General features: G+C 37.4%; 1 long non-coding RNA gene across 1 annotated transcript; it reads left to right on the forward strand.

Moving 5' to 3' along the window:
• The first annotated feature begins 2 nt into the window (after positions 1-2).
• LOC111240770 lies at positions 3-377 on the forward strand. Its single transcript, XR_002666327.1, has 3 exons — positions 3-27; positions 113-239; positions 317-377. It is a non-coding gene; the product is annotated as an uncharacterized LOC111240770 (long non-coding RNA).
• Positions 378-11,100: the final 10,723 nt, after the last annotated feature.

Genomic DNA, 11,100 nt, shown 5'->3' on the forward strand with positions numbered 1-11,100 from the left:
ACCATGGATTGAGCCATATGGAAAAGGGTAAGACTTTAATCCCTTTTTTTAACTTTGATTGATGTTTTAAACATTGTCTTATTTGAAATAACTTTTATTTCTTTATATGAAGGTTTATTCCATCCAGGGTTGCTTCCCAGGCCATCACACGATCAATTAAGCAACAGTATTTGACTCCATGGCCTACTTGTGGAGCAATACCTATAGACGACAGAAAGCCATTCTGGGAGCGTTTTAAGGTGAACAACACTTTAAACTAATTATCATTCATATGTTACCATGTCTTAATCAATGTTTGTTTTGTTCATCATTGCAGATGAAGGTGCAGTGGAAAGCTGAACATGAAAGTCAAATACATAGAAATTTTCACATGAAAGCATCTGATCGGCTCTCAGAGATGTTTAGGGATGCCCGAATTGCAGGGGAGCGCCCTAACTGGATGGGCTAAATCATTTGGAACTCATTGCTTGCACATTGGAATTCAGTAGAGTTTCGCAAGAAGAGTGCACAAGCCCAAAAGAACAGAGCGTCTGAAAAGGGTGGTGCCTTGCATACTGGCGGGTCAATCACAATTCACGAGCATGCCATTCGTATGGTAAACTTTCTTTTCTTTTCTGTTTATTTCATATATAACTTATGTATTTTCTATTTCATATACACTAATAAGTCTAAATTATGTGACAGCCACAAGCTCTTGGACGGGCGGTCCATGTTGACGAGGTCTTTGCACAGACCCATGTTCGGGAGGGCACTAATGAATTCGTTGATGAAAGATCTCGCAAGACTCATGTAAATAACACTCCTAGTATTAGTAATCCACGTGATTATGTTATTGTATTGTGGCCCTGACATTGTTTTTAATGTTTCAATATGAAGAATTTTCTACGAGACTTTCACAGGTTAGATCCGAACATGGGTCAGCTCCTACACCAGATGATGCGAGTAATGCAGATGACGATATCCGTAGAATACAGTGCTGGGTCGATGTCCGTTGGTAGGAAGAAAAAGGGACGAGTCTACGGTGCAGGACAACTTGCTTCAAACTATACAACATCGAGAGGAGGTACACTGAAGCACCAACCTTCTTCTTCTTCCACCCCTTCTGCTAACGAGGCCATCCAACGCTTGAGACAGCTACTAGAGCAACGTGACCAGGAAAACCGTACATTAAAAGAACAATACACTGACTTGAGAGACGAGTTTTGAAGCTTCAAGTCCCTGGTCATGAGAGCGCTGCCTCAAACTTCAGACACTCATTCCACTGTCCCTCCGACCCAACCACGACCCTCCCCGTCACCCGCCGTCCCTCATCAACCCAGATCAGTCCAGCCCACACCAGTCCAACCATCTACAGATGAGCAAGATGATGAAGATACGTCTGAAGACTTTGTAAAATTTCAGTTTCATTTTGTTATTGATCATAGTGATATTACTACATTTAGATGTTAGTACATTATGATTATGGGATATTTACTTTTGCTTAGAATTGGATGATATTGCTATTATGATATTATTAGAACATAATGGATGTCAATACATTATGATGATAATACATTATGATTTTTCATCAATGAACGAAATATTTTGGGATGGACAATATATATGCAGGTTTGTTTGTGGATTGAAACTGTTATGCAGGTCTGTGTATGTTGTGTACACTGTAGGTAAGTGTGGTTGGACAAGAAAAACAAATACAACACGTTTATCCCTGCATCATACCGAAGGCTTTACCGAGGGCCTGAAGCCTTCGGTAATTACCCAGGGCCAAAAGCCTCCGGTAATTACCCAGGGCCACAGGCCTTCTATAATTACCGAGGGCTTTAGGCCCTGGGTAATTACCGAAGGCTTCTGGCCCTCGATAATTACAGAAGGCTTCCGGCCCTCGGTAATTACCGAAGGCTTCAGGCCCTCGGTAAAAGTAGCGACGACGTATTTACCGAGGGCTTTTTGACCGTCGTCGAGCCCTCGATAATAGGTATTTAGCGACGGCTTATGGCGTTTTTCGAGGGATTGTGGCCTTCGGTAATAGGTATTTGTGTGAAAATCTCTGTTCAGTCCTCAAGTTTTGAACTGTCTCAATTGGGTCATAATCAAGAGTTTCAATATAAGAGAGTATCAAAAGATTACATTGTTTCCCTCAACAACAATAGGGTTTAGTTCACCATTTTCATGGTGAAACTAGATGAAACATGGAAGAAAAATGGAAAAGAAAACCCTAGAAAATATGAAAAGGAGCCTAAGCATCCAAGAGATCCTCTCCAGAGAGCAAAATTAGGTTTGTTCATCCTCCCCTCTCAAAAGAATGACTCTAAACTCGCAATAGGGGTATTTATAGGTGAGGAGAGCAGTAGAAAACAGACCCATGCGCAACGGACCATCGCCCGGCGGAACAAGTGTGGCGCCCGGCGGTTTCCCACAAACCTCAAAACCCCTCGGCGGTGTAAGTTGCCGCTCGGCGGTTTCCCTCAAAACCGCCCAGCGCCAACACTAGTTCCTGGACTGCCCGACGGTGTAAGTTACCGCCGGGCGGTGCGTCGACTCTTTAAATCTTCAATTTTCTTCTCTTTTCTTGAGTCTACGACCTTTATCTTCAACTCCATTCTTCACTTTCTCAAAATAGCTACAAAACAATGCAAAACAAGCAGAATATCTCTAAAAACAACTTTTGCCTCTCTATAGACTCATTTATTGAGTTTTGCTTGATTCTAAGCTGATTCTAAGTAGTAAAGGGCGTAATTTGTCTAAAATGACATATGAAAATAACTGTTTTTCAACCTTCATCAGGAAGCCTAGAGAAATTTTTAACCAGGTGACTGTAGTACCTTCAGTGATCCAACAGATTCCTATATATTCTGAAAGAATGAAATTTTATTTTGGAGATATAATAGATCTTGATGAAGAGGAGTAGGAATTTGATATTCAACCTCAAAAGAAGAAATATCCGCCTAAGGTAAAAGATCCAGGTTGTTTGACTCTTCCATGTGTAATGAATGATATTGATGTAGGAGGAGCCATGATAGATTCTGGATCTAGCATTAATATGATGCCTAAGCGTTTCTTGAAGAAAATTGGAGGGCTAGTATTAAAATCGTCTAACCTTACTGTGACGGTGGTAGATGGTTCTACAAAAGAACCACTTGGTATGGTGGAGAATGTGACTGTGCGAGTGGACCAACTAGAGTTCTTGGTTGATTTCATAGTTATGGACATGGAAAATGATGAGAGGATTCCAATGATTCTTGGAAGACCTTTCATGGCAACTTCAAAGATGTTTATTAGTGTCCATGATGGAAGAATCATGATGAGAGACCATGAACATGTCCTATTATATAATGGTTCTAAAGAGAATAATGTTAGAGTTAGAAAGAGAGCCAGGCATAAAAAGACAAGGAGCGAAGTGTTAAACCCCTAGCAAGTGTACCAGATTGTTATCAAGTAATATAAACGGGTAAATCCGAGTATCGTTTCATAAAAGGACTCTTAGTCCTTACCTTTCATGTAACCTAATTTCATAAGACTTGAGAAAAGAATTAATTTGGTGGTTATATGCAAAGAACAAAAATAAAGATGCAAATGCAGTTGATTCAATTGGTTTTAAGAAACAATGGATGAATGTTGTTATTGGGGTTTACAATTTCATCTTATCCACTCTCATATATCCACTCTTCTTATTTACTTCACTTATTTATCCAATTGTCATGCAAACTTTCTGGTCTACCCTTAACCCAATCCCTTGGTGAAAAAAGTCTATTATTAATTACCGGCTTGCTATCCCTAGCCTCCCCTAGTAACCAATAATGCAATGCGATCGGAAGCAAATACAAGTGACCGTTCTACCCCTATCCCTAGGCGGTATTAGCATAACCAAGGAATTTCTCACCAATTCATGACATTACCGTACGTCCCCATATCGATAAAGACAAATAACTTTTAATGAATGAGTTAAACAATAAAAGCATTAAAGCAAAGATGAGAACCCAACAATTGATAAATAAGTATATGACAAGCATATGAAATAAATAAGAATTTGAATATATGAGAGTTTCAAAAGATTACATTGTTCCCCAACAACAAAGGGTAAGAGAAGTAGACTTTAGGGAGAATTCAGTGTGCTGGAAATGCATCAGCAAAGCAAATTCATATAACATCCAAAAGTGTATTACAATGAGTGCAACCATGGATTTATAGACTCATCCATGAGGCTGCAGCGTGATCTAAATGCCCATGATAAGTGGATCTGATGCCACGTGTACAAAGCAAAGAAAATGTGAATGAATTCTAGAAGAGGCACGGCTGCCTTGTGCTGAATGGTTGAAAGGTGTGGACAACAAAGATATGGGGTGCAACTAACAGCTTCGGGCTTCACTTGGACAGTTTTACCCCTTGCCTTGGGTCTCTAGATTCCATTCAAAATGAAGGAGAAGGACTTGTCCTTCTTCTTGGGTTGGTTTAATGGACTTTATTTATTGGCTTGGGCCTCGCGTATCACTTACCTTTGCTTAATGCTTTTATCATTTAACTCATTCGGTAAATGTTGTTTGTCTTTATTGATATTGAGACGTACAGTAATGTCATGAACTGGGGGAATTCCTTGATTATTCTAATACCTCCTAGAGATAGGGGTAGGACAATCAATTGTATTTTGCTTCCGTTTATCATGCATTATTAGTTACTAGGGGAGGCTAGAGATAGCAAGCCAGTAATTGTAATAGGCTCTTTTTGCCAAGAGATTGGTTTTAGGGTAGACTAAGAAAGTTTGCATGACAATATGATAAATAAGCGAAGTAGATAAGAAGAGTAGATATAAGAGGGTGGATAAGATGAAATTGTAAACCCCAACAACTTCATTCATCCATAGTCTTTTCTAGCCAATTGATTCACTACATTTTCCATGTTTACTTTTGTTCTTTGCATTCAAAACCTAAATTTAATTCTTTTCTCAAGTCTTATGCGATTGGTTTACATGAAAGTTAAGAACTAAGAGTCCTTTGGGAAACGATATTCGGACTTACCCATTTTATATTAATTGATAACGATCTGGTACACTTGACAGACTTAACACCTGCATAGAATCAACCAACCAAGAACACGCAATCAGCCAAGAACACAAAAAATAGCACCTGCAAATCGTGCTGAGTGCCCCTCAGAAGGGCCCTCAGCACCAGTCAGTTCATCTCTAAAGCATAGCCCTAGCCGACCTTAGACACTGCCCAAACACATTTTCCTCAGCTGCAACCATCAATAAAGCATTTTAATTGGTTCAAACAACAACAAATTCAATGTATCGTGCATAAACATCAAGGTTCATCAAAAATCATGCTTCCACATCAACATTCCTCAAGAATCATACTTTTAAATACTTAAAATGTAAAATGCATGAACTTACTTCGTTTGGAGATGCAAAAGTCAGTGAGGAATGCTCAAGAAATTGGGAGAATCCAAATCCTAGTAGCAAAGCAATAAAAAACCCCAAACTTTGATGGATTGATGATGAAGGTTGAAAAACAGTTATTTTCATATGTCATTTTAGACCAAATTACGCCCTTTACTACTTAGAATGAGCTTATAATCAAGCAAAACTTAATAAATGAGTCTGTAGAGAGTCAAAAGCTATTTTTAGCGATATTATGCTTGTTTTGCATTGCTTTTGAGAAAGTGAAGAATGGAGTTGAAGATAAAGGTCGTAGACTCATGAAAAGAGAAGAAAATTGAAGAATTGAGGAGTAGGCACTTGGCGTGGGTGCTGGGCGGATTTGCGACTAGAGGCAAACCACCGGGCGATAGACCCCTGCCGCTGGGTGGTAGTGCGATTTGAGGAAACCGTCGGGCGCCACACTTGTTCCGCCGGGTAGTTGTCTGCCGGGCTTGGGCCTGTTTTCTGTTGCGCTCCTCACCTATAAATAGCCGTATTGCGAGTTTAGATGCATTCTTTTGACAGAAGGGGGCGGCCAGACCTAATTTCACTCTCTAGAGAGGATCTCTTGGATGCTTAGGCTCTTTTTCATCTTATCTAGGGTTTGTTTTTCCATTCTTCATCCATTTTTCATTCAGATTCACCATGAAAATGGTGAACTAAACCCTATTGTTGTTGGGGGAAACAATGTAATCTTTTGATACTCTCTTTTATTGAAACTCTTGCTTATTTATATGGTTTCCATATGCTTTGATTGTTAATTGTTGGGTTCTCATCTGTGCTTAATGCTTTTATCATTTAACTCATTCGTTAACTGTTGTTTGTCTTTATTGATACGGGGACGTACAGTAATGTCATGAACTGGTGAGTAATTCCTTGATTAAGCAATACCACCTAGGGATAGGGGTAGGACGATCAATTGTTTTTCACTTCTGCTCGATAATGCTTTATTAATTGCTAGGGAAGGCTAGGGATAACAAGCCAATAATTAGTAATAGGCTCTTTTCACCGAGGGATCGGGTTAAGGGTAGGCTAAGAAAGTTGCATGACAATTAATTAATCAAGCTAATAATTCAAGAGGAGTAAATAAGAGAGAACGGATAACATGAAATTGTAAACCCCCAACAACTCCATTCATCCATTGTTTTCTTCTCGTCAATTGAATCAATCTCTTTTGCATGTTCATATTTTATTCTCATACTCAATTAATTAATTTTTCTTTTCAAGTTTTACGATTTTAATTCACGCAAACGATAAGGCCTTTCGAGTCTCTTGGAAAAACAATACTTGAATTTACCATTTATTATTACTTGATACTATTTGGTACGCTTGCCAATCCGTTAACAATTGAACAATGCAATATAAGTGGAGACAAAAGTTTTTGGTAGGAGAATGAAGGGGAAAGTGAAGAGAGCTCTTAGGGCGAGTAAAAATTTGCAATGGGCCAAACCCTACGCTAAGCCCAATTCATTTAAAACCCAACAGCAGAAAATCGCTCTCAGTGCCCCCATTATGGTGTTGAGCGGTTTGCACGTCTTTTCTCCCTCTCTTTCCTAGCTTGCCTCTTAAGACTCTGGCAAGTGTACCAATCGTATCAAGTAATAATAAATGGTAAGACCGAGTATCGTTTCCCTAGAGACTCATCGGCCTAGACTTTCATGTGATTTATTGATTATATAAGACTTGAATAACGAAAATTGGTGTTTGTAATGCCAAAACCAAAATTAAACATGCACATGCAAAAGTTGATCAATCAGCAGTTGAATGATATGGATGAATTGTGTTGTTGGGGTTTCCGACTTATCCTAATCCACTCTCATATATTTATGAATTCTACTTTTTCATTAATGTTAATGCCACTTTCTAATTTACCCTAATCCCCATGTCTTGGTGAAGAGAGCCTACTCTTAATTACTAGTTTACAATGTCTTGTCTCCCTAGCAATTGTTCATGCATTACATTCGCACAGAAGCTTAAAAGCACTTGGTCCTCCTATCCCTATGTCTAGGTAATATTGCTCCCGAGAGAATTCCCTTATGTCTAGATCTACCCATATGTGTCCATAAAGATAAAATCAAAGATCACGCTATTGAATAATGTCTTAAACGAAGCATGCATAGATAATGGAGGAAAAACTCTAACAATTAATAAAATAAAGCATATGAATAAAGCATCAATTCAATATATGAGAGTTTCAAAGGATTATATCGTTTTCCCAACAACAATGGAGGTTTAGTTCACCATAGACATGGGGAAACTAGATGAAATTAATGAAAAGATAAACCCTAGAACTTGTAGATTGGAGCTTCCACATCCAAAATCCGCCTCCAAGGGGTGAAGAGTGTGTTTTTGCATCTCCTTCTGCCAAAAGATAGACTCTCTAGGTCATGCATTTCTATTTAAAGCTCATTAAAATCAGCATAGACTGGCCCAGGCCCAAAATAAGGGCGCTCGGCGCTAGGTCACCGCTTAGTTGTGGGTACGACACTCAAGATGGACACTTAGCGTTGACGCCCAGGCGTTAGGCAATGACTTCACTGAAGAAGCGAGCGCTCAACGGTGAGGTAGCGCTCAGCGGTGGGCAAGATACTGGTGGGGCAAATTGGAAAGTGTACCGAGTCACACAAGTAATATAAAATGGTAAGACCATGTATCGTATCCTAGAGCACTCTCGGTGTTGAACAATTGTGTGAAAACAAGATTAATTAAGACTTAAAATAAAATAGATCATGGATTGTATTGCAAAAAAAATAGAATAAAGCAAAGTAAAATTTGATCAGTGGCAAAAGAGCACATAGATGAATGGAGGTTGATTTATAAGAGATGAGTATGTTGTTGTGGGTTAGACTTCACCAAGTTCCCTCTCATGTATATAAGAATTCTTCTTTACTCATTAATGTCAACGTCCCTCATTAAAACACTTAAACCCGATCCCTCGGTAAATAAGCCTATCCCTAATTACCAGTTCATACAATTCCTAGCATTCTTGGTAAAAAGATGTGAAGACCAAGAGGTTAAGACGACTAAGACTCATACCCTCATCCCTAAGCAATATAACCCTTAGGAGTAATTCAAAAAGGACCTGAATTGTAAGGAACCTCCTGGCACTCATGCAACTCACAGATAATGTTATTGTATAAGCAAGAATAAAATAGATGAATTACTCTAACAAATAATGAGATAAAGCATATAGAATTAAGAACCAATTCAAATACATGAGAGTTTACAAGGTTACATCATTCTCCAACAACAAATAGAAATTAGTTCCCCATAGACATGGTGGAACCCTATGAACTATGGAAGAAAGAAAGAATGAAAAGACTAAGAATTGGCTAGGAGTGTATTGCTATGCTCTCTTGTCGGAACAATCGGTATCGTTCTGAGAGTATAACGCAGCGGAATAAAAATAAGTTTAGCGGAAAACGTGTTCGGTCACTATTTAAATTAAAATGGTCAGTTAATAAAATAAATTTTCTAAAAGACAATTTATTGAATAGTTGATGTGCAAATGAAAATAACGAGTGCAGGGGGTAGAAAAATCACACAAGTAATTTTTATATTGGTTCGATTCAAAAGAATCTACATCCAGTCGTTAATCACTATAAAAAGTGATTAATAGTTCCACTAAAAAGATGTTTCACAGATTACAACAAATAGTGAATAAAACTGATAAAATAAACCTTCCTTCAACGAACGAACCGAAAGAAGAACACTCTGCCAACTCGAAGAGAACCGCCCCGACTATCGACACACGAAACGCGAGCTTCTCCTATTCACGAGACCAGGCAGAGCACCTTGCTAACTCGAAGAGAACTTTCTCCGACGATCGACACACGAAATGCGAGCTTCTCCTATTCATGAGACCAAGCAAGGGAACTTGAACCATAGCTTTTGAGAACTTCCTCTGACAAACAGTATTCTGCAATAGCTTATTTTCAACAACGTTGCTTCTAAAATTTTCAGAAGTCCAATATATAGCCAGCTTCTCTGAATATCAAAGGTCAAGTCCCAACTGCCAGTAATAATAAATTATTATAAGTGATAATCGATTATTCAAGTTCGTTACAGGTTTTTCAAAAGTGTGATAATCGATTATGTGAAGTGATAATCGATTGTTCCTGAAAGACTTATGATAATCGATTATTGCTTAACATAATTGATTATTCCAGTAAAAATACAAGTTTTACAAGATTTGAAGACTTTCCTATCAAGAGATCATTTTATTCATAAAAGGAAAGATTACATCAACATCACAAGGAGTAATAAAAGTGCATAAATATAACATAGAGATAAGAACAACCAATCAACAAAGCACACAAACATAAAATCCTATTTCTAAAATTCAGGACTTAAGGATCTCTCGGGTGGTTGAAGGATGAGGTGATTTTCAATATTTCCTAGATGAACATAAATGTCAAGAAATTGATCAACCATATAATCTTCATGAGCTTGCTGCCACTCAGAAATTTGATCAAAGTTACCTTTCTGGGCAAGACTCATATCATCCAGTTATCACAAAATTATCACAAAAGATCTCAATAAAAAACTTCACCCCCTCTTTACAAAAAATCATTTGAAGTTTATGCTCCCCATAAAATAGGTAATTTAAAAAGGATTTAAGTCCTTTAAAAATACTTCCCCTAAATTTAATAATCCCTTTTTAAAAAAAAATAGACCAATTTTTTTTTTTTTACTCTAGGACTTAATATAATCGATTATTACTTTAAATAATCGATTATTTGTGATCCAAATTGTCAAAATCCAAATTTTGAGGCCGAGATAATCAATTATTACCCTTTGGTAATCGATTATTTACGTTAATTTCCGAAAAACAGAGATTTGGGCCAAATTTTCAACCTAAAACACATCTAGCATTCATAAAATGTCCAAACATGGGTTTGAGTGAGAGTAATCGGTTATATTATGGGATAATCGACTATATGCGATTATAGATTTTTCCAAAGCCAAAAATAATCGATTATTATCATGTGATGATCGATTAAAAACGCTGAACTTACGAAAATTTGAGAAAATTTCATAAATCTTGAGCCTAAGACTTATCTAACACTCCTAACTCTCTTCTAAGATCATAAGGTAAAGATATTCCCTTAAATGGCTCTCACCCTCATCAAAAGAGAGATGCAATTTATAAAATTTTGAACTTTTAAAATGAGAGGCAAATGCATGATGAAATACCAAAGTAAAGATGAATATTCAGGTATCTAACAACCTTATATATCTCCCCCTTAAATTGGTACCAGGTATCAAAAGATCATGTCATACGATGTTTAAACAAGAATTTCTCTTAAACTCAATAACAGATTTTGAAAAATATTTGAAGATTTGTTCAGTCCAAAGCTATGCACAAATGCTTACCAGGCAGTTCAGAAAATATTTGCAATTCCCAACCATTTTCAATATTTCTTAGCAAACCAATTTCAACTTTTACCAGACTTAAATTAACTCATCGAAATCAACAATCAATTTTCAAATAATTAAGATATCAATAATTCAACAATCAATTTACAAATTAGAATGAACACAAAGTATCTTAAATGAATGTGATCACAATTGCTCCTGGTTTAACAGGAAAGCATTTCTATCAACACAAACAGTTCAAAAACTAATTTTGACAGCATAATTTATAACTTCCCAAATAACAACTATGATTCATGCATTCTCATATC

Source organism: Vigna radiata, unplaced genomic scaffold (assembly GCF_000741045.1).
Source record: "Vigna radiata var. radiata cultivar VC1973A unplaced genomic scaffold, Vradiata_ver6 scaffold_359, whole genome shotgun sequence".
In the NCBI taxonomy this organism is placed as follows: Eukaryota; Viridiplantae; Streptophyta; class Magnoliopsida; order Fabales; family Fabaceae; genus Vigna; species Vigna radiata.